The following is a 24,512-nucleotide window of genomic DNA, read 5'->3' on the forward strand; positions in this document are numbered from 1 at the left end:
CTTAGTTCTGACTTCTCTTTGTGCTTTTCCTAATACATCTGGCCCCACACATCAACAATCAAGGATCAATCCCTTATAGTACCAAATGTATTATAGCTGAGATGAGGATTCACGTAAAAGTAGAAGTGTTTCCAGAGAAAACTAGCAAGGGTAGGAGGGATGAGAAGGAGAAGTGAAGCCTATGTACAGTCTCCAGCCCAATTCCACCACCCCTCTTCTGGTTCAGACCCTATAGGGATGCTCTGGAAGCAAGTCACATCTCAGAGCTGTCTGAAACAGCAGCTAGATGCTGGCATATTTATACCCCTACATCCTTCAGACATTGATTAATTTTCACACATCTCAGCTCTCCTTATGTTCAGGCAAGGTGAGTTCTGGCAACCTAAGGGGCATGCTGTAGACTCTGAGGCTGGCTGTTACCTAATAAAGTTGAACATGTCGGTACCCATGTCCTTGCAATTTCGATGCTAGAAATACTTGCACGTTTGGGTCAGAAGAAGTGTATAAAAATGTACATAGGCACATTGTGTGTAATAGTTGTGTGGAAACAGCTCAAATGTCCATCAAGAGCATTGCTGTTATAAAAAGTAAACTCATATTTTATACAATGAGATACAACTTAAAATAGAATGTGAATGTACTACAGATAAACAAATTTACATGGAAGAATACAAAAACCATAAGGTGGGTTAGAATAAGTCATGGGATAATATATACAATATAATTCCACTTATGTAAAGTTTATAAATAGATAAAACAGTTTGTTATGTTGGAGTGTATACATACATGTTAAAACCTTAGAGAAAAGGAAGAGAACGTTTAAATGGGTATGCAGAATGTCGGTTACCACTGAGGGGCCGGGAATGGGATGGTATTAGGAAAGGTACTTCTTGAAAGGAATTTCAAAGGTGTTCATAACAGTCTGTTTCTTAAATTAGTTGGTGGACTTATTTTTAAATTGAACATATATATTTCCTTCTGTTCATATTACTCAAAAAGTCACTAAAAATCTCTGTGGGCAAACTTTTTATCCAGCGTCTCCCAGAGAGAGAAAGGGAGAGTTGTGGATTCCCTCTGATTTACTTGTACTTAAGGCAAACACTCAGCAAATGTTTGACTGCAGATTAGGACCTGAAGCTATATTGCAGAGCTGTAGTCATCAAGACAGTATGGTACTGGCACAAAAATAGACACATACATCAATGGAGCTGGTTGGAAAATCCAGAAATAGTCCCACTACCATATGATCAACAAATGTGCAGACATAAATTCAAAATGGATGAAAGACCTAAATATGATACAGAAAACCATCAAAATCCTAGAAGAGACACAGGCAGCAAACTTTTTGACCTTGGCCTGGGCAACTTCTTACTAGACACATTGTCAAAGACAAGGGAAACAAAAGCAAAAATGAACTATTGGGACCTCATCAAGATAAAAGCTTCTGAATAGGAAACTATCAACAAACTAAAAGGCAGCCTACAGAATGGGAGAAGATATTTGCAAATGACATATCTGATAATGGATTAGTATCCAAACTCTGTAAAGAACTTACGAAACTCAACATCCAAAAAACAAATAATCCAATTAAGAAATGTGAAGAAGACATGCAAAGACACTCTTCCAAAGAAGGCATTCAGATCTCCAACAGACACATGAAAAAATGCTCAACATCACTTATTGTTGGGAAAACACAAATCAAAACCACGAGATACCACTTCATACCTGTCAGAATGGCTAAAATTAACAACATAGCAAACAACAGGTACTGGTGAGGATGCAGAGAAAGGGCAACCTTCTTACACTGCAAGTGAGAATGCAAACTGGTGCAGCCACTGTGGAAAACAATATGGAGGTTCTTCAACAAGTTAAAAATAGAACTACCCTACAATCCAGCAACTGTACTCCCAGGTATTTATCCAAAGGATACAAAGATACTGATTCAAAGGGATGCAAGCACCCTGATGTTTATAGTAGCATTATCCACAATAGGCAAATTATGGAAAGAACACAAATGTCCATCGACTGACAAATGGATAAAAAAGATTGTGTGTGTGTGTGTGTGTGTGTGTGTATTGTAATGAATATATGTATAGATAATGTAATATCACTCAGTCATCAAAACGAATGAAATATTGGGGCACCTGGGTGGCTCAGTCGGTTAAGCCTCCAACTTCGGCTCAGGTCATGATCTCACGGTTCGTGGGTTCGAGCCCCGTGTCAGGTTCTCTGCTGACTGCTAGCTCAGAGCCTGGAGCCTGCTTCAGATTCTGTGTCTCCCTCTCTCGCTGACCCTCCCCTGTTCACACTTTCTCTCTCAGAAATAATTTAAAATATTAAAAAAAAAAAACCCGAATGAAATATTGCCATTTACAATGACGTGGATGGAGCTTTATTGTGCTAAGTGAAATGAGTCAGAGAAAGACAAATATATGCTTTCACTCATATGCAGAATTTAAGAAACATAACACATGAACATAAGGCATTGGGGGGAAAAAGAGAGAGGGAGGGGCGCCTGGGTGGCTCAGTCAGTTAATCTTCCAACTCCCAGTTTCAGCTCAGGTCATGATTCACATGTAAGATTAATATCTTCTGAATTTGTTGTTGTCTTATACACAATTCTATGGACGTCCAAATAATCAAATTTCCAAAGAGCAATAATGATACTATGATTGATAATTTTCAAACATATCAGAAGACAGTGAAAATACCCTGACTCTACTTCATATAACTGTGCAAGAGTAATACTAAATTCATACAGAATTACAGTAAATTAAGGAAAGAAAAACCTTGGATGCTAATATATAATATTATCATAATAACAAACTATACTGATGAAGAACATATTCATTCTAATTCTGAGTAGTGGAGGCTGCATTTGGAATTATTGATAACTGATATAAGGTATTCTTTTGAATAAGTGTTTCTTCCTCACTTTTAGGCACATACTGCTCAAGGTTCTAGTTATAAACTACAGTAACCACCTTAGCTATTCAAACAGAAAAGGATTTATTAAAGGATGTTAGAGAATTGCAAAAACTTCTGTAGAGTTAGCATCAGCTTTGAAAGGCGGCCAGCAAGAATGACATGCATACCTCCATGGGGCTGCTCTAGGAGGAAGGTACTGTCACAGATCCGCTGATGACAGACACTCCTACCAGGACCCCCTTCATCCCGGGAAGTCCAGCTGCCTCTGACACCATGCTTGCGGGAAATCAATTCTCCACAGCCTCCACTTCTGCCCTATGTTTTCCTCAGAAACGCGGTCTTATGTTTATCCTCTGTCGGGCAGAATTTAGTCAAGTGCCTCTATTCCAGCAGCAAGGAAGCTGAGGAGGGAAATCTCTGGAATCCCCCAGATATGCAGATTCTTTAAAGTTGCTGCTTGGCCACAGGGTTTGCACAGTGTCCTCAGGCACATGGAATTAACTAGAAGAGGCCTCGTCAGCCACTCCAAATAAGAACCATCAGGAGCATGTTGAATGGATAGAGATGATTGGTAGCTGGTATATCAGTACGAGTAAAGAGAGTTCTCACATAGAGTTTAAACTGCTTAAATATATGCATTTGTTTCAAAACATTAAACAGAATCTATCAGGTGCAACCTCCTATAGTATTCACACTCGGTGGTACAGAGAATAATAAGATACCCCACTGTGAATTTTACAATGAGGTAAGGGAGATATCGATACTATTACATTATGTCCCATGCTGTGTGTGGTAAGTAGAAAGTGTCCTGGATGCACAGAGAGAAACTACTTCCTTCCGGAAGACCACGGAGAGGGTACTTGCATTTGCTCACTGAGCAAACGTTTACTGAAGACCTCTCATATAGGGAATGAAGACTCAAAGTCAAATAGTATGTTTCATGAAAATATTACGTTTTCTGCAGATATTGAAAGATTTATTCAGAAGTCAAAGAGCCTGGGTGGCTCAGTTAGATAAACTGCCGAGTCTTGATCTCAGCTCAGGTCTTGATCTCAGGATCATGAATTCAAGGGGTATGTTGGGCTTCATGCTAGGCATGGAGCCTACAAAAAAAAAAAAAAAAAAAAAATCCTCTATAATACCAAAGGCCCACTATGGCAAGTTACCATTTGTTACCACACAAAGTTACTACAGTATTATTGACTATATTCCCCATGCTTTACTTTTCATCCCTGTGACTTATTTATTTTAAAACTGGAAGCTTGTACCTCCTAATCCCTTTTACCCATTTGCCCACCCCCCTACACCAGTTTTTTTCCTCTGTATTTATGAGTCTGTTTCTGTTCTTTGTTCTAAGGTGTGCTTCTTGTTAGTATTAATGAAGGCTCTGTGTAAAGGGAAGAGGAAACATACTCCCCACATCAGTAAGCACATGGAAGCCACGTAATGCCTGTTGGATTCTGTAGGAAAAAAGCAACATCAGAGGCTACTGGGGTGTTTAAGTGAGGGGGGGAAAATGTTACATTACAGTATTAAATGTAGAAGGAAAGACCAAGTATTTTTTTTTTTTAATATGTTTTATTTATTTCTAGGAGAGAGAGAGAGAGAGACAGCATGAGCAGGGGAGGGTCAGAGAGAGAGGGAGTCACAGACTGAAACAGGCTCCAGGCTCTGAGCTGGCAGTCAGCACAGAGCCCGACACGGGNAAAAAAAAAAAAAAAAAAAAAAAAAAAAAAAAAAAAAGAAGATGAAGAAGAAGTAGCAGTAGCAGTAGTAGTAAAAGGTTTATATTATCAAGAAAGATATATATGTGGGGCTATCCAGAGAGCATTCAGGGTAAGATGGGCTGTTCCACTTGACTAAAAAGTTGGTTGGGCCTACACATATGGTGAAATGATGGTAAATTCCATAATAAAGAACTCAGGTTGGACATTCATTTTGTTATTTTGATGTTATTTTCCTAGCAAAGAGACTGACACGATTAAAACAAAGTGTTTGGAAGTTTCCTCTGGCAGTGCCATGTGAACTAAAAGTAATGATACAGATTAAAAAACTACTTCATTATTCCAAGCAACAGATAAGGAGGATCTTAAGCACATCATGGTAGAGAGAACAGGGTGGAAAGAGGGGCGGATGATGCAGATTCTATTGTTCTTGACAATTTTTAGATGTGGGGAAGAGGGCAGATGTGACGCTGCTGGATGGACTTGATATCATTACAATCCATAGGAAAGTGATGGGAAACATCGTTTGGAGGAAAGATAATTCAGTTAGATAAAAGGTGTTGAGTTTAATGTATCGTATTAATTTTCTCTTGCTGTATAACAAATTGCCACAAACCCAGTGGCTGAAAACAATACCCATTTATCACAATTCTCTCCATCAGAAGTCTGGGTGGCTGGACTGGGCTGTCCATCCTAGGCTTCACAAAGGTGAAAGTGAATGTGTGGGCCAGACGCAGCTCTTTTGGAGGCTCTGGAGAAGAATTGCTCTCAACCTCATTACACTGGCAGGTCAGTTCCTTGAGGTTGAAGAGCTGAGGTCCCTGCTGTCTGGAACAGTGGAGAGCCTCCCTGTAATCATGGGTTTGCTATTTCATCGTGTTCACAGTCCCCGGGATCAGGACAGGACATCTTGGTGGGGGCCACCTCGGAGTCATAGATGAAGAGTAGGCAGTTCAAAGTGTGTTCTGGAACTTGGAAGAGGGCTGAAGTTAGAGATAACAGATTTTTTTTTTTTTTTTTTTACAAATAGTTTATTGTCAAATTATTTTCCACATAACACTCAGTGCTCATCCCCAAAGTGCCCTCCTCCATGCCCATCCCCTCCTCCCCCCCACATCCATCAGATTTAAGAGTAGTGCTCCTAGAAGGAATAGGAAGACAATTGAATGATATACTCAAGGAATCATTCTTACTTACATTGTGAATAAAAAAGGGAAAAAAAATGTTGGAGATCTGCAGGTAAAAAAAAGCACGTTTTAATGAAAAGACCTGAATGTCATTCATAAAAGTAAAACACCTAATAGTAATGGAAAGAAGGAAAATAAAGAAAACGTGCAAGACTGAGACTAATTCTTTATTTTCTCCCTGAACAGATTTTTTTAAGTTTGTTTGTTTGTTTATTGAGAGAGGGAGAGAGAGAAAGAGCACAGTCAGGGGACAGGCAGAGAGAAAGGGTGAGGCAGAATCTGAAGCAAGTTCTATGCTCAGCCAGCACAGAGCCTGATGTGAGGCTCGATCTCACAACCTGTGAGATCATGAGCTGAGCTGAAATCAAGAGTCAGATGCTTAACCAACTGAGTCACCTAGGGCCCCTTCCACTTAACTGATCTATTTATGTAACAAGTCACTGAATTTGAGGGAAAGAGAGCATGTTGTACGTGGAGAAGACGGAGAGGTGGCCACAAATCAAATGTCATCCACTGACAAAAAGGAGAGATTCATGAGAGTTAGAGGTTAAACTCTGGCCCTGATGTTGCAGTTGGGAGAGAGAAAGGGTGAGTCAATTGCCCCATGTGCCCGGCAAAGTGCACAGGCAGAAACCACTGTATGAGAGACTTGGGAGGAACACACCATCTGAGGAAAGGTCACCATGGTTCAGGGAGAGGATGGGGTATGAATAGGATGAAAATGCAAATTATGACGGGTATGGTTATAAGAACATGCATTGAGTGGACTGGAGAGCAGAAGGCTCACGAGGTGGGGGATAAGACCTTATGTTCATAATCTTTTGTCTGTTCATCTCTGTCATGGATCTTGGGCCAATTAAAGACAGAGGTGTGCCTTTGCATCTTTGATCTATGACACATATTAGTCTTCAATAAATTTCAACGAACTAACTAACTAAAGCATGCATATGAGCAAGCTTGCTTCCAGATAATGGAAAGTAGTCTGCATCTACAAAAAGAGTTGTTATTACCAGGGTTTGGTCTAGCAGAAACTTGATAGATTACTCTTCCCAGAAATACAGATGCATATAATTTTAAAGATATAATCATAAAATATTAAAAGAATTGTAAAAGTGGCAGCGAATTATTTAGAATCAGTGTCCCTGCATGCATGATACAATATTCAGTTGGGTGTTAAAATGTATGCTCCAAGAAAAGCCTTGGTATAGTTTTATGTGAGCCACATATTTTCAAATAATGTTGGGATGCAATTTAAAGCCCTTGAATTCCTTCATCTGGCTTCCCTGTCTCCTTGCAGATGTCCCTTTGATTTCAAAGGTGTTTCATTCCTAGAATGAAAAATAGAGGGTGGGAAATTTCAATTCTTCCAGCCTCAGGTTTGAAACAAGTTTTCAATTTACAGATAAAAATTCTACCTTTGGACCTGAGCATTGTTGAGCCTTACCTGAGATAAATCCATTAGAAGTAGCCTATACCTTCTGACTGCATCTTCAGATTATGTATGTACATGCACAGTTTTAGAGATGGGATAGCAAGAGAAGAAGGGTACCAAGGGAAAGGTAGAAGGGAGCACACAGTGCTCCCTTTCTCTGTAAAAGAGATAGAACTATCATATATAACTATATATATGTTTTACTCACAGAAAACAAAAACTTACTGATCCTACTTTTAGATGCTAATGATTTATTTGCTAGGAACACATTTTTGCTTCAGGTTTATTTATCATGCTCGTCTATAAGGGAAAATTTATTCCATCCTCAGCATCCTAAATCATTTCAAGTCTACAAATATTTGTTGAATGCTTTTGGCTAGACTCTACGGTTGGTTCTTAGAGGGTGCAAAGATGAGTTAGATAGAGCCCTTGACCTCCGGGGACTTTTAATCAATGAGGAAGGAGACATAAATACATGTTTTCTTTCTGAATGGAAAAAAAAATGTAATAAAGCAAAAGATATTTTTTAAATGCTATAAATACTCAAAGTATATGTTGGCCACATCAAATCTTTTGCTGCATAAAGTTAGATGTAAGTAAATATAAAGATAATTACGTATACAATGATGTCACTTGCATTAATCACCATTCAGCATCTGGAAAAACAAATCTTAGAGAAGAGCCTCATATGTACCACTTCTAAGTACACTTCATGCAGCACTTTAGAAAGATGTTTAATTAACAAAAAATAATATTCACCTGGTCTAAAGCACACAGACCCCAGTCTCAGTGATGATTTTCCTTCTTCCCACCCCAGTCCCCATAATCCATCTCCGTGGTACTCAAGAAGATTAAGGAAAGCTTCCTTTCAGTATCTCAGAGGTCTACTTTCATCCTAATTCCCTTGCTTCTCTAATTCCCGTGGGTCTTTGGTAGTACCAGTGCCACCTACGGATGAAACATTTTCCTACTTCCCCTGGAAGCACAGGAGCAAGAGACGACATGGAGTCTGGAAGCTGAGAGGACACAGCCAGGGGATTTGTGGAGATTTTCTCTCCCCCTCTCAGTAAAGGAAAGGAAGGACGCCTGGTGTTTGGGTCTGCAGGAGAGGACGAGAAAGACGTGAGCAAAGTATCAGCATCAGAGAACAAGAGGCCAGTGATCCCTCAAACCAGACAGTGGGCTGAGGTGGCCCATGTTCCTTGCATTTAACCTCTCAGGGTACAGGAGTGTGGAGAAACAGCCAATGCAGATTTAGGGGGCCAAGGAAGTCATTGGGCATAAGACAGGGCTTTAGAAATTGGTACTTGAATCTGAAAACAGAAGAATTTGCTTATTATAGAAAAGTAAAGTAATGAAGGAAGGGAGGAAGGGAGGAAGGGAGGGGGAGGGAGGGAAGGGAGGGAGGAAGGAAGGGGAAGGGAGGGAAGGGGGGGAGGAAGGAAGGGGGGAAGGAGGGAGGGACAATGGGCACCCACTGATGGACATTAAGTGGCCTAGCCTGGGTCATGTCCAGCGTTCTATGTTCTATGTTTATTATGTATGGATCCTCAGGTCAGGAGGGAGGCAGCCCATCATAACCAGTAGGGGTAGCTGTCCAGAGTAAGTACGGCTTAGGAAAAGGAGATGAGCGATGATGGGGAGTTTGTACCACAGAAGAAGTTTTATGTTTATTTGAACTATTGTGTTAGTCCACCTATTATTAACACAGGCCAACCTAACTGTAACATTTGAGAATGAGAATAATAAAGAGCAAAAGTCAATTAAAACACACACACACACACACACACACACACACACACACACACACAGTTGGCCAGAATAATTAAAGCTGTATGTTTTCATATTTTCAGGTTCTGATAAGTCAGGGATGAAGTCACTGTAGACACAAGATAGGTCAGTCTCATTTAGCAGCGTGCCATTGTAAATTAGATGATTCCTTGTCACTCCTTCCTGCTCTGTGATTGTGTGAATACCTGTAAAAATTTTAGTGGTCGTAGGTAAGCCACTGGTCATATATCCCATACTAGCCATTACAGGAGGGTAAAGCCTGGTGACTGCTAGGATGAGGAAAATACGTCAGGAATAAATTTGAGTAACTATTTCAGGAATATGTTTGCAATGAAGATGAGGCACTATCCCGCCTGGATGATCACAATTATGAATAGTCTGAGGGCTTATTTCGTGTTTTCACCTTCATCTGCTTATTTATAAAATCGGCATAAAACAGAGATTGAGAGGGGCGCCTGGGTGTCTTAGTCGGTTAAGCGTCCGACTTTCGCTTAGGTCATGATCTCGCGGTTCGTGGGTTCCAGCCCCTCGTTGGGCTCTGTGCTGACTGCCATCTCAGAGCCTGGAGCCTGTTTCAGTCTGTGACTCCCTCTCTCTCTGACCCTCCCCTGCTCATGCTGTCTCTCTCTCTCTCTCTCTCCTAGAAATAAATAAAACATTAAAAAATTAAAAAAACAACAACAACCACGATTGAGAACCACAGGCCTATGTATAGGATTCAGTTCGTAAGTGTGATTGTATCTTGTTTACAGAGAGATGCCATTCTGACCACTAAAAAGAAGGCGTCCAAATTGTTCACATTTAAAATGGACAGCTTCACCTGGTCCATTCAGGACAGAGCAGCAGAAGCATAGTGCTTGAGACACAAATCATGGGCCAGTCTCTCTGATTTTGAATCTCAAATCTGGCACGTAGAATAAAGGTGACACTGTGATAGACCTACCTCATAGGGTAGTTGTGAGGAATAACTTAAATAGTATTTATACAGTGTTTAGAACAGTGGCTGGCACCTGGTAGGTACCATAAAAGCAATGGCTGAATCAAGGAATACATTAATGAATAAGTGAATAAATAAATAAAATTTCCCAGTTTTTAAGCAGATGTTAAGAGCTTTTTTAAATTAATATTGTATATCAGTTAAAATTAAACCAGCTTCACATACTCATTGTAGAGAGTTTGGAAATCAAGTAAGTGAAATAAAAAAAAATACAATTTACCCATAATCCTATAATTTGGGGTTAACTACTGATAATATTTTTGTGTATGATTTTGCTACCTTTTATCCACAAAACTAGAATCCAACATATTGTTGCCAGGCCGACCTGGCCTTGCATCCTGAAGCCTGAGCAGTGCAAGCAGGAAAGATTAATAAAGTCAAAGTACACTCTTAGGATATGAGAGCAGGTGAACTCAAGGGAACACTGAGTCCCCAGAGGTTTGGGTTTCTATGTTCTGTTGACACTTGTAAGCCAAGCGGTAAAATATTCATTACTTTTGAGATCCAGATTTCTGAAAGCAGGGTGGTGTCTCTTCCAGAAATATGGATTACCTGCTTTTTCTTCCTTATTAGGTCAAGGTTTCCAGTCATGGCAGGAGGAGATTTTGATATGGTCATGTAGGATCATGAAGGAATAATGGGAACTTTGGCCTACTTTGTCCACCATCTTGGGTCTGTCTGTTTTGATCTGATTTCTTGTGATTTTGTTTTGGGGTGCTGCTGGGACAGGCCTCTGACTTCCCTATAGCTGGCCATGACTTCCTCATCATTGGCCTCCAGGCATCCTGGTAGAACCTAACTGCTTACTCAAACAATATAACTGTGTATATCATTGGTAATATCATTTGAATTTAATTTTATAAGCATGATCCTGTAGTCTTGTGTGTTGTTAATAAGATATTTATTAACCTGATTCCCTATAATTAGATGATTCCCTATTATTAAATATTGAGATGAGCCCCCCCCCCCCTTTTTTTTGCAATTTTATATAATGCCGTAATAACTGTTCTTTGAGTCTTTGGCTGCTTTGTGGGGAATGAAGACACCTGGGAAATGGAGTTGTTGGAACAAAGAAAAGTGTCACTGAATGTATTTCATGAGTATTGCCAAAATCACCTCCAGAAATACTAACTTGATTTACTTGTATAACCACTACCTTTCCCAGTGACAGCCTAACCAAGTTGCACCAAGGTCAGTCTACCTTAATCAACCCTAACCTTGGAATCCACTGAGCCTTCTCCCTCTGCACCCTGTCAATGTGTTTGTCTTCTCTTCACTTGTGCCTGTTCTCATTCTATGTCTGTGTTTTCTTCTTCTTACCTGTCCTTTGTATTAGATTGCAGTTGAGGCTGAAAAACAAGTGATAGATAGATGTTCCTTTCTCCTGATCGTCAACACATCTTGTTCTAATGTCAAGATAATGACCCTCCTTTCTTTTGTAATTAAGAATCTCTCAGACTCTTTAAAAATTTTTTTTAATGTTTTATTTTTTCTGAGAGAGAGAGAGAGACAGTGTGACCAGGAGAGGGTCAGAGAGAGAGAGGGAGATACACAATCTGAAACAGGTTCCAGGCTCTGAGTTGGCAGTCAGGACAGACCCCGACGCAGGGCTCGAACCCACCAACCCTGAGATCATAACCTGAGCCGAAGTTGGACACTTAACCAGTTGAGCCACCCAGGTGCCCCATTAATCTCTCAGACTCTTTAAGGTTTATATTCTTTGCTTTAAGATTTACATACATTTGCTGGTGATCTTGTGGTGGGGGACAGTGGGGTTGGAGAGTGGAACAGGCACCCAAAACTTCTCCACATTTGTCTTTGGTTTTAAATGGGAAAACAAACAAACAAGAAATGTCTTGGAAAATAGCAAAACCACTGAGACGGTGTTGTTACTGCAACCTACAAAGTTTGTTACTTTCATTGGAGACCGAGTTTATTACATAAGCAGCCTGTCTTTTGTTTCTTGGATCTCTAAAGTACATATCCTAATATAATTTATTCACTGAAGCATACAATTCTGTTTCTGCCTTAGGGGTTTATTTTCATCTCCTTACAATATACAAAATTAAACCCCAAAGACAACAGCATTATATGTTTCAAATAATTCTTCTATAGATATTTGTAATTTATATTTCATGTAATATAACAGGATCCTGTGCATTGATCGAGGGCACTGTAAAGAATGTAAACTAAATTGTAAGTGTGGCTAGAATGCATTTCAACTTAGATGGTTTTATCAATATAAGCTTAAAATGTCCTCAAAAAAACAGAGGTCGCAGGTTTTTGCTGCTTTGTTCACCTAAGCTGTTTTGTTCACCTGTGCCTTTCTTAATTTTTCTGATATAACTATCATTTCTATTCTTCCCTTTATTACTCAGTCTGTTCCTTTTGCTAGGGAAAAAACTCTTCCCTAGACACACCCAGGTATAAGCAAAAGAAACTAGGTAACAAACCAAAGTCAGCTGCACTAAGCTTGACTGATAACTTGTGAGCTGCTGAACCCATAGTTTAGAATTTAACAGCTCTGGATTGGAATCCAGACCCCTTCCCTAGCCATCTTTATAACTTTGCAAGAATGAATAGACCCCTCCAATCTTTAATGTCCTTACTGTTAAGACAGGCGTAACATCTTTTCCTTAGGGCTGTGTTGAAATATTAAATAAATAACTTGTTTAACTCCATGCTTATCACACAATACATGTGAAGTAAATAGAGAAAATAAAAAATAAAATTGCTAACTACAATGTAGATGTCTTTGCTATGTTTATCTAAATAAAAAAGCAGAAAGAAAAAGAGTACATACTGCATATCAAGGCTTTGGATCCCATGCTAATTGAGCATTTAAAAGCTGGCTGTGGAAAATCCTTTTTTTGATATGCATATTGTTTTGTAAACAATCTGTATAATTTGTTTAAAAGTTGGGATTGCAGAGAATCACCAAACTCTGAAAACAAGGTAAATTTGAACTGATAATAAGGCCAGATGAATGAATGATAGGAAGGTATGAAGGCATAGGCTTTGGTATACCCATTATCTTCCAACCCTGAGCTAACACAAACACACACACACACACACACACACACACACTCTCTCTCTCTCTCTCTCTCTCTCTCTCTCTCTCTCTATATATATATATATATATATACTCTCCATATATAGTATGTATAATGTATTCTTAGCACTTTGCAATGTCATCTTTATAGTGTGTGTAGTGTATTATCAATGCATTCAATGTCAGCTTCAAGACAAATCTCTCATCCACTTTTGGTCTGATGAGATTGATCCCCAGGTCCTTGTTACATTAAAAAAAAAAAAAAAATCCTGTCAGGCATTCTCATCAGTATGACATGAGTATAATATTTCCTGATATTTATAGCACTTATAAAAAGAAAGAAAGGCAAATGTATGAATAATTTAAAGAAATCATTTAACCTTATGTGTTGAAAAATTAACTTTTATTTCTTACTTATTGAACATGTACCTTGCAATTCACTGACCCATAATTACATTGAAATCACAGACTGTTTAGAGTTAATTCATAGTCATTAAATTTCATGTCCTCAGAGAGCATATTTTCAAGATGACAAATGCTTTTCCCAATGAATTAGTGCGGAATGCACTTTCCTGTCTTACCTGATTGTTAATCTGTTGACAAGAGTGTAGCAAACACACAATACTAGTCTATTTCACTGTTCAGTAATAGCAATTTCAAGAATTCATTGGATGTGAGAAGGTAGATAATAAATGCCTTTACTCATAAAGAAACTCTAGTCTATTTGTATATAATATAAATATCAACCTATCCGTATAACATTATATTATTTTTTGTTTTGTTTTGTTTTGTTTTTTTATGTTTTATTTATTTCTAGGAGAGAGAGAGACAGCGTGAGCAGGGGAGGGTCAGAGAGAGAGGGACTCACAGACTGAAACAGGCTCCAGGCTCTGAGCTGGCAGTCAGCACAGAGCCCGACGCGGGGTCCGAACCCACGAATCGCGAGATCAGGACCTAAGCGAAAGTCGGATGCTTAACCGACTAAGCCACCCAGGTGCCCCAGCATTATATTTTAAATAAAATTGTACCCCCTCTCCAGAAGCACATATATTTGTAATTTTTGAAACATTAGAATGGAAATGAGAGCTAAATAAACATTAGTAATGTGGTTAAGCTTTTCTTTTTCTTTCTTTTTTATGTTTTTTTTTAATTTAAATTTTAGTTAACATACAGTACAATATAGATTTCATGAAGCATTTCTATATTTTATATTTTTCCTCATTAGTTTATAATATCCTTTTTTTTCATTTTCTCTCATATTCTTTGTTAACTTTAAATATGTTTATTGGTTCTTGTATCAGACAGTTTTCACACTCGCATGGAATTGGAAGTTCTCTACGAAGGGGTGGTGAGAATGAGTCATCTTTAACCCCCAAATCAAGTAATAACAGGAGACAGTGTTGTAATGGAGCATGATGCTTTTTGCCTTTATTTCAGTATTAAACTAGTGACACTTCATTAATTTTTAAAGGGATTTGATTTGCCCGTTAAGAAATTCATAGAAAACCTTTACTTTAAGTTTCTTAAGAAGGCCACAAAGTATTTTGCATACTCCTTTCTGCTTACCATATTTCTTCATGTTTCTTTATTAATCAGAAACACATTTGAAAACAATTGAAAGCAAAACTGTATTTGAAAATGAAATGATGTTGTCAAGTGTTTAGGCTTTCAGTGATCTTGTATTCTGAATATCTCTTATAAAAATATTGTTTGCATGGAGAAAGAAAGCACAGGCTTTGGAATCAGACTCAGCAGAGTTCAAACTAAGCTCTTCCCTTTGTTCTCTGTGGCCTGAGCCAGTCACCTACACCCCCCAGGATTTTGTTTTTAAGCACACATAATATGGGAATTTTGGTAAAGATCCCTTGTAATAAATCTGTTACTATGTATGGTCATTGAATGTAAACCATTAGTATTTTATTTATGGGAATGAGACCAAAGAGTAGCATCCCTGTTATTTAAAAAGCTCACACACTGGAATAAGAAAATCATTAAAACATCAATAAGAAAATAGACAAAGGCCATAAAGAGATAATTTAGTTGGTAGTTTTTAATTAGTATGTGTCTGTGACTGGAAGATATTCAGCATCACTAGTTAACATGCCAGAAGGTAAAATTACAATGATAAACTTTTACATGATAAAATTAAAATAATAAAATAATAAGTTGATCTAGTAAAGGGAAATTTTATTCTATACAATTCACAGTATTCATAATTTAGCCCACTTTTAATTGGTGTATAATTAGTTTTATATTCTGTTCTCTTCATAAATAATTTGAAAATAAGCTTTATTATCGTGTCTATTGGTTACAGAGTTTTCTATACAATTTCTTTGTGCAGAGTTCCCTAACTTTCCCCTCTGGAAATGTAGATGTTCATGTTTCAGTTGATTATGAGTAGTGGGATGGTAGAAAAAGAACATATTCGTGCACATATCTTTTTCTTTTAGGGAAGGAGTGTCAAGCGATGACAGTTATTTCTATAGGATAAAATATTTCAGGATTGGCAAGGCGGAGTTGATAGATTAAATGTATGATTGTATTTTGACTTTTGAAAAAAACATGTTGCCCTATTGCCTCAAAAATTAACATAGTTGACCACTTCCTTTTCTGGAAAAGCCTTTATATTTGGTCTTCTATGGTACCACACTTTCCTAGTTTCCTTCCTACCTCACTTGGCAATCCTTTTTTTCTGTCTCTAAATAGTTAGCAAATATTGGTATGTCTACTCAAGTCCTGGACCCTCTTCACTTCTTTCACTAACTCACCTATCATTTAATGTCATCTTTGAAGATCATCCATATACTGATAGCTTCTGGATTTAAATCCTAATCTGATTTCTTCCTGATACCCAGACTTGTATATATACAACTTACTTGGAATCTTGACTCGAATGTCTGACATTTCAAACCTAAGGACGAATTACAACTACTGATATTCTTCCCCAGATTTGTTTAATACAGTAGTTCCCACTCGTCCACATGGGATACATTCCAAGACCCCCACTGAATGCCTAAAACCATGGATAGTGCCAAAGCTATGTATATATACTATGTTTTTTTTTTCCCTGTACATACATATCTATGATAAAGTTTAATTTATAAATTGAACACAGTAAGAAATGAATAACAGTAACTAATAAAATAGGGAATTATAACAACATACTGTAATAAGAGTTACAGGAATGTGGTCCCCCATCTCTGTCTTTCTCTCTCCCAACGTATCATATTGTACTGTGTATGCCCTTCTGGTGATGATGTGAGATGATAAAATGCCTACATGATGAGATGACGCAAGGTGAATGATGTAGGTCCATCTGCTTCGGAGAGTAACTGAGACTAAAGACTTTCCCATCTTGCAAATACATCGCAGTACGCTCTAAGGTCCTCGAGCCAAAATATCTGCAAGTCATCCTTGATTCCTTCTTTTCTCTCACTATTGCCACTGGTAGCCCTCACCCAGTCATCCAGTCTAGCAGCTAGTTCTGTCACTTGTCTCCTCCATCTGCTCACCATACACCCACTGGCAACGCGCCTTAAATCACTTCTGTGATACATATATTTTTTTCTTCAGCTGTAGCTTCGGTATTCCCTTGCAATTTATTCTTCATGGAGCACTTGCAGTGGCCTTTTGTCTTCAGAATAAAACAAAGTTACCATTGTAATTTGATCAGAAGTTGTTCATGGAGAAATCCAGAGCTTCTCACACTTTCTGAATTACAAAAACACAGGTATAGTATTCACAGCAGTGGGTCAGGTACCCTAAGGCTGGTGCAATGCTGGGTTTCTTTTTTCTCTTCATAGTGATAAGTTAGATAATACACGACTGGCATTCGCTTACAGCTTAAAATATAAAAATCCAATTCCCTACCACAAATGTATTTTTTACAGTTCTGTGGTTATCACAAAATTACAAGATTATGTTTTGAGGAATTAATCAAAAACTGTCTAGTTAGGCGTTGAATACCTTACTGTCTTGCTTTTTCATGGTATGTCAGTAAGTATAAAGGAACTGGAGAAAATAGATAAAAAGAGAAGTAAAGTTTTAACTTGCATTCAATAAATAGCTTACCTCACCTACCCTTATCTCTAATATTGCTTATCATTTGACTCCTACAGTCATTGGGTTTTAGGTATTTTCTGATGAGAACTTTTGTGAGTGAGATGGCTAACAAAATGGTGACAACATTACTTATCAAAGTGTTTATGCCAACAACAGCGTGCCTTCTTCCAAGATTTCTCATCAAATACTGTGTCTGATTTCTCTTGTAATTTTTATCACAGCTGACTCAAAATTTTGAGGCTTATCCTTTGGACACCATATTCCATAAGGTAACACAAACTTATTTTTGAATTGGGTTTGGGACTTGCCATGGACTGAATCTTTGTGTCCCCCAAAACTCATACGTTGAAACCCAATTCCCGGTATTTGGAGGTGGTGTCTTTGGGTGGTGATTAGTTCATGAGGGCTGCTACTTCATGAGTGGATTAGTGCCCATACAAAAAATGCTCAAGAGATCCCTCACCCCTTCCTCCACATGAAGACAGTGAGAAGACAGCTGTCTGTGAACCAAGAAGATGATTCTTATTTGACACGAATCTCCCAGCTTCTCCTACTTGGATTTTCCAATCTGCAGAACAGTGAGAAATAAATTTGTTTTTCAGCCACCTAGTCTAGGCTGTTTTCATTGTAGCCATGTGAACACACTTAAGACAGGTGCCATTTCTTCCCGATTCTGGTCCACCAGTCTTTCTGTTATATTACTTCAATCGCAGCCTGGAGATATAATTCTATTTTGAAGAGTCAAAACTAGTGATGTGGTGGTCATGAAGATAGGGGAACTTTTCATGACCGTGGAAGATGTTAACATTATGAAAGTGTACAAAGCATTTTGAGTCTGTTTTGTTTTGTCTTGATGTGGCTTTTAACTTTTCTCTTTAAGTCTATGGCTGTACCACCCTGAACGCTCCCGATCTCGTCTGACTTTTCTCTTTAAGTTGTCCGAGTCCATTGTTAACAGCCAGTTCCCAGCTTGCACTATAGGAAAACCTATTAAAGAAGCTCTTTGGGAGGAGAATTGATTGCTTTTATAGACGATTGAACTAAAAACAACTGTATTTCCAAGCCCCATCTGTTATATATATATATCCATCTCCTACTGTTGTTTCCCTACACATTCAGAGCCTAAGGAGGTGGAACTACTATAAATATTTTCTATTTATATCAAAACACACCCACTGCTTTTTTGGCGAAATAGTTTTATGTTGCCAAGTATACAGATGCTAAAAATCTCCTCTCTCCTAAAAAGGATTCTGTAATTACAGGTATTTATTGAAAGAGCCTGCAAGGTGCTTTGTACCTTCACAGGGATCATGAGGATTCTAAGCCTGAATTTGGGAATGACCTAATGACTGCCATCCAGGAACTGGGGTTAGGTATTGGAATAAACAATGTGCACAGGAACTGCTGGTCAAAGAGGAGGGAGTCGCTTACTGTGCGTGAGTTATGAGGAAGATCACAGAACTTGTAAAAGACATTTGAGTCTGATCTACAGGGTATGCTTGCTTAATTTACGAACATTGATCCTGAAAATAATCTCTCTGCATTTTCTCTCTGAAAAACATAAAGGAGGGGAACTAAAGCAGAGAACGAAAACTATATTTTCAAACATTTCAAATTGCTACATCATAGTTGGGGACTGAGTGTACAGAAGTAAAAAGTGGAGATATGAGGCAATTTTCCACTTACCTCAAGTAGGTAGAAATATCTGTCTCAATTGATACGATCTTTCACAGGAAAATGGCTTCATCTTTCTGTACTTTCATGTAGACCTAGCTTGAAAATCATTGCGTATATCAGATATTTTCCTTATATCATTGCATAGATCATTGACACTTTTACATTGTTGCCTGGGTCCTTGTGTATATAAAAGTTGTAGGTATCAATTGACTGTCATTGCATACATTGTAGACAATTTTTTATATAGTTTTGCATATACTTTTTGAATATTTCATTGGCATTATTGCATATACAATGACAGACTTTGCTAATGCAAAGGTAATATGTACACTTCTTTTTTGCTCTCCTGCATTTTTTTCCAGTGATCTCTTTTATTGCAGAGCCTCTGCCCCAGAAAATAATGAGGCTTCAATAAAGGAGTCCCTGAGGCAGATGGCATGAAGATATTACTTGCATCCCTAATTATTTTGTTAATAAACAATAAACTAAATTTAGTTACAGTGAGAACATTTTCATTTTGTAAATGTGCCTCTGACCCTTTTCTTTCTTAAGTGAAGGAAAAAGTAATAAATAACCAAACCTTATTTGGTACAAAATGCTAGCCAGAGACTAGGTTTTGATAGTATATGTGAGAATCAGCTTTGAAATTCACTTAATTTTAGCCACTTAGCTAAACGCTGCAACAGAAGTTAAAGGAACTTTCTATCATGATGAGTGAAATTTGAATTCTTAACATTTTCACTTTGAATTGTGCATTCCGTCAGTCCAGTCTCCTGGCTACTTCTGGAGCAGACCAACACCAAGATTACCCATCCCTCATGGAATGCGAAAGTCCTTGCTTATTTCCAGCTCGTCACGATGCCCTGTCCACTCACTTTTCTGAGCTGCACAGGCCATCTGCTTCCGCCGCACTAAGGAAGGGTTGTGATAACGCTCCCCGGATTGGACATGCTTATGTATAAATAATAATGGCAGACAAATAGAATTGTTAAAACTGAATTCTAAATGACTCTTCATTCCCTAGTTTTGTGCCTTTTGAGTTCTAGAGTTTTAATACAATCAAAGGACCTTTTAAGGATGAAGATTTAGTTTATAAAAATTAAATTATTGGCAGCAAACTAATTATTTTCAAGAAAGAACAAAATACCTATTCTTAAGTGAGAATTCACTTACTATATATTAAGCCAGAAACAGTATTTAGCATAAATACAATGAGTACTTTAACAAAAATCTCAGTCAGTTCTTCCTTACTGAAGATATAATGTGGATCACTGACAATGGTAAAAATATATTTTTATTACAGCACAACTTATTTTTGTCTTTCGCTATCTGTGCCTTTCTTTCATGTCATATGATTGGGCCCAAGGTTTTTTCCTCTCTTGTTTCAGGGCTCTTACCTCATCTGTTTGTCAATTTGTCCATTCATATATTCATTTACTATTTAAGTAATTCTGTATTCACTCATTTAACAGATATTTATTCAGTGAAATAAAACTTAGTCCTTGACTTCAAAAAGTTGATTATCCTGACTTTACTTAAGGATTTGTTCAGGATTTGTTTTGAGCTCCATGACTTAACTGATTTCTGCAGCACATCCGTCCTCAGTCTTCTCTGTAAATAGAGATCAGATTTATTTGATAACCAAAAGAAAAATATTGCGTGTCAAAATTCTGATGCCCTTTTTAACCTGTAAACTTACCCCCTCCACGTTCATGAGAACATTCTTTATGAGATGTATAGTGAACAATGTTTTTACGGTTCTTATTTTATCAAAAAGAATTACATCTTGGGAATAATGACATTTTTTGGACAATGCCAGTAAATATGCAGTTGACTAAAGAAGTTGGGAATCTTTTTATAATAAACCATGTTGTTTTCAAAATTCTTTGGACTTTAATAGGAATTCATGCCAGAGAAAGAATACAGAGTAAAGCAGGAGGTTGGCAAAAAAAGGAAGGAAGGAAGGAAGGGAGGGAGGGTGGGAGGGAGGGAGGGAGGAAGGAAGGAAGGAAAAAGAAAAAAATTGACCCCTTCCCACGTAACTTTTAAATTTTTTTAAAATGTGCTCAGTGCATGCCCCAAACTGATGAATTCTCTGACCTTCATTGCATTCAGTAGTGCATAGAAAGTGGAATACTGGGGACGCCTGGGTGGCAGAGTTGGTTGAGCATCTGACTTTGGCTCAGGTCATGATGTCATGGTTCATGGGTTTAAGCCCCGCATCTGGCTCTGTGCTGACAGAACCAGATTCTGTGACTCCCTTTCTCTCTGCTCCTCTCCTCCTTGCACTCTGTCCATCTGTCTCAGAAATAAATAAACATTAAAACATTTTTTTAAGGAAAGAAAAAGATACTGGGATACAACAGGAAACTCCTCAACGTTTCTTACAGGCAAGAATCATACAGCAGTTACCTAATAGTTGCAGAGAGGGAAAATGGCTTCTGTGACTTTTACATGGTTGTTCTCTGTTCATTACCCCTTAGTTTTTACACCCAAGACCTCATTTCTGTGAATCTTAAATGTGTATTAGATATCTCTTTTTGCCAATAATAAAGTCTTTATTAAATATAAATACAGTCTTTAAATAAATAAATAAATTGTATCCTGACATATAAAATATGGTCTAGTAAATTGCTTATGAAAAAAATTCTTTAAAAAAAAAAAACCCAAAGTACAAAACCCTTAATGGCTGCCATCTAGAAGTACTCTATAAATATTTGCTGAATGAATAAACCGGAGAAGTTATTCATGGTAAAAATGGAAATGACCAGACTCTTTAATAATAAAGGTTACATAATAGTCAAATGTTACTTAGCAATAGTATAAATAATATCCCCCATGATGTTAATAAAATAGATCAACCGAAACTTGGATAATAACTGTTAATTTTAAGGCAATAAGAAATAAAAATCATTTGATAGTATTGCTAATAAATTCAACATAATAGTTAGTATTACATTTCAGCTTTCTTTGTGAATGAAATTAAAGACTGTTTAGTCCAGTCTCCCATCCTAAGTAAAATTCCCCTCTGAAAAAATTCTTATTATCCAGCTTTCACTTGAATATCCCCAGTAAAGGGGAGCTCACTACTTTGTGTACTAATACAGTCTGTTGTTGGTGTTTTATATTGTAATGTTTTTTCTTAAGTGGTTATACTGAATTCTGATCACCTGTAGCTTTAATCTTCTTTTTCTGATACAACCACCTGCTGTAGCACCCAGAAAAGGTTTATCTTCTCTTTGTTATAATATTGCCAAGACATTAAAAAATAAGATCATACATAATAAACAGTTTGGTCAGGAAATTTGAAAATTATAGAGCATGTCAGTGTTCAAGATTTTCTAAGTCAAACTTAATTATTTTACATTAATTAGACTTGTTTACATGTGTTCATTTTTATACCCTGGCCCAGGCTAACTTCCTGTGAAGATCTCCTCTTTCTCATGAGGAAGGAGAGAAACCATACTGTGCCTTCTGCCCAGAACAGGAAGCTCATGATACTTAATTATGAGGCCACATTATTTTCAGCTGCTGTCCAGCCTTTATGCGATTTCATGCAGGAATATACTTCTTGTGTCTGACTTTCATTTTCCTTGTCTATTGTAGCATAATCTTAAGATAATATTTGAAGTTTTATTTTATTTTTTATTTTTAATGTTTGTTTATTTTGAGAGAGAGAGAGTGAGTGGAGGAGATGCAGAGAGAGAGGGGGGAGAGAGAAAATCCCAAGCAGACTCCACACTGTCAAGGCAGAACTAGACGTGGGCTTGAACCCAGTAGCTGTAAGATCATGACCTGAACTGAAATCCAGAGCTGGACACTTAACTGACTGAGCCACTCAGGCTCCCCTTACCATTAAAATAAAAATGGCATTCTTCAGTCAAAGGTCTTAAAATATAATTGACCTGCCTAATTCCTGAAAAACAAAAGTATTGAGAGAGATAGAGACAGAGGAGGGGGAGGAGCATAGAGAGACAAAGAGAGAGAATCCAAAGCCTGGATGCGGGGCTCGGATTCACGAATGGTGAGATCATGACCTGAGCTGAGATCAAGAGTCAGACGCATAGCCAACTGAGCCACCCAGGCTCCCTACCATATCTTTTTTTGAATATATGGAAATAAACTTGCCTTGCAATTAAGCCTATTTTTCATAACTCACATAGGAATTTACCTCTGAAGTGATGGATATATAAAGAAGCCTCAATGGATTTGCTTTTAGTTTTGTCTTATTCCAAGAAATTTGTTGGTTTTAATGCTGCAATTTATATCTGCATATTATCAACATTATAAGAGACCTCACTGTAAATTTTCAGTGTTAAGTAGGCAGGGCCCTTGGAGGCAGAGCCATATTTAATAAGGAAATTTTTGTTCTCTAAGCAAAATATTTGTTTAAATTTCTTAGAGCCAGTTTTATATTCAGTTTTATTTCTTTATTTTATTAAAAAAATTGTTAATGTTTATTTTTGAGAGAAAGAAAGGGAGAGAGACAGTGCATGTGGGGGAGGGGCAGAAAGAGGGAGTCACAGAATCCGAAGCAGGCTCCAGGCTTCGAGCTGTCAGCATAAAGTTCAATGTGGGGCGTGGACCTATGAAACATGAGATCATGACCTGAGCCAAAGTCTTACGCTTAAACGACTGAGCCATCTAGACATCCCCAGTTTTATTTCTTGATCAAATTCCAAAACAGAGAATTTGCAGCATAATGAATAATCTATGGACAGACTCAATTGAGTGTTATTGAGTCAAGAAGTATATATTTTTCACTTAGCTGAAGCAAAATATTAATTTCAAAAAGATGTTAAAGCGGCAAAATCTATGTGCATAAGGATGCATACTTGTAGGGTTTGTGTTACATCATTGAAAAACTTTGTATCTCTGTTTTTTTAAAGAATGGAAGATGGAAATTGTCACCCCTTGATTCTCTCTTGTAAAGCCTAAGCATCTTTGTTCCCTTCAAAGAAATGCGATGGAATTAGGTGCTTTCATCATTTTGGTTGCTCTCTTTGAACTTTCTTAGTGTTTTTGGTCTGTCTTAAAATGCCAGTCTCGTGAGGTTGAGCATTTTTAAATATGTTTTATAGCATGTGTGTGTGTATTTGTGTGCCTGTTAAGATTCCTTGGTCAGTTTTCTAATTGAATATTCTGAATATCTCTTACGGATTTGTGGAACTTATTTGTCCATGTTAGATGTGAGTGTTTGCTGGTTATATGTTTGCAAATGCCATCCCTCAGTTAGTGATTATTAGTCATTCCACTCTCTTATAAGTGTCTTTGGATAGTTAATAGTTACTAATTTTAATATAATCTAATTTATCCATCTTTTCCTATATAGCTAGTGTTTTCAAGTCCTCTTAAAGAAATCTTTCCCAACTCCAGGAATATGATGCTATTCTCCTGTATCACCTCCTAGAATCTTTAATGTTCAACCCCTCACATTTGAATCTACCCATTTTTAACTTGATTTTTAAGTACAGTATAGGGGAGAACCACATTTCACTTGATCCTATGAGGATATCCAATTGACCTGGATTATATTATTAAAAAAATACCTCCTTTCTCTATAGTTTCCCTGTATTACCTTTGTCATAAATTAAGTGATGGTATGCACTGTATACATGTGGTTTTGTTTGAGGAATCAGTATTTTGTTTATTTGGTCTATCC

At 37.6% G+C, this 24,512-nt stretch overlaps 1 pseudogene; it reads left to right on the forward strand.

Annotated features, from left to right (window-relative positions):
* Positions 1 to 16,398: 16,398 nt before the first annotated feature.
* Positions 16,399 to 24,512, forward strand: part of LOC120220863 — a 51,105-nt pseudogene continuing 42,991 nt past the window's right edge.

Source organism: Hyaena hyaena, unplaced genomic scaffold, assembly GCF_003009895.1.
Source record: "Hyaena hyaena isolate Hyena2069 unplaced genomic scaffold, ASM300989v1 scaffold_732, whole genome shotgun sequence".
Lineage (NCBI taxonomy): Eukaryota > Metazoa > Chordata > Mammalia > Carnivora > Hyaenidae > Hyaena > Hyaena hyaena.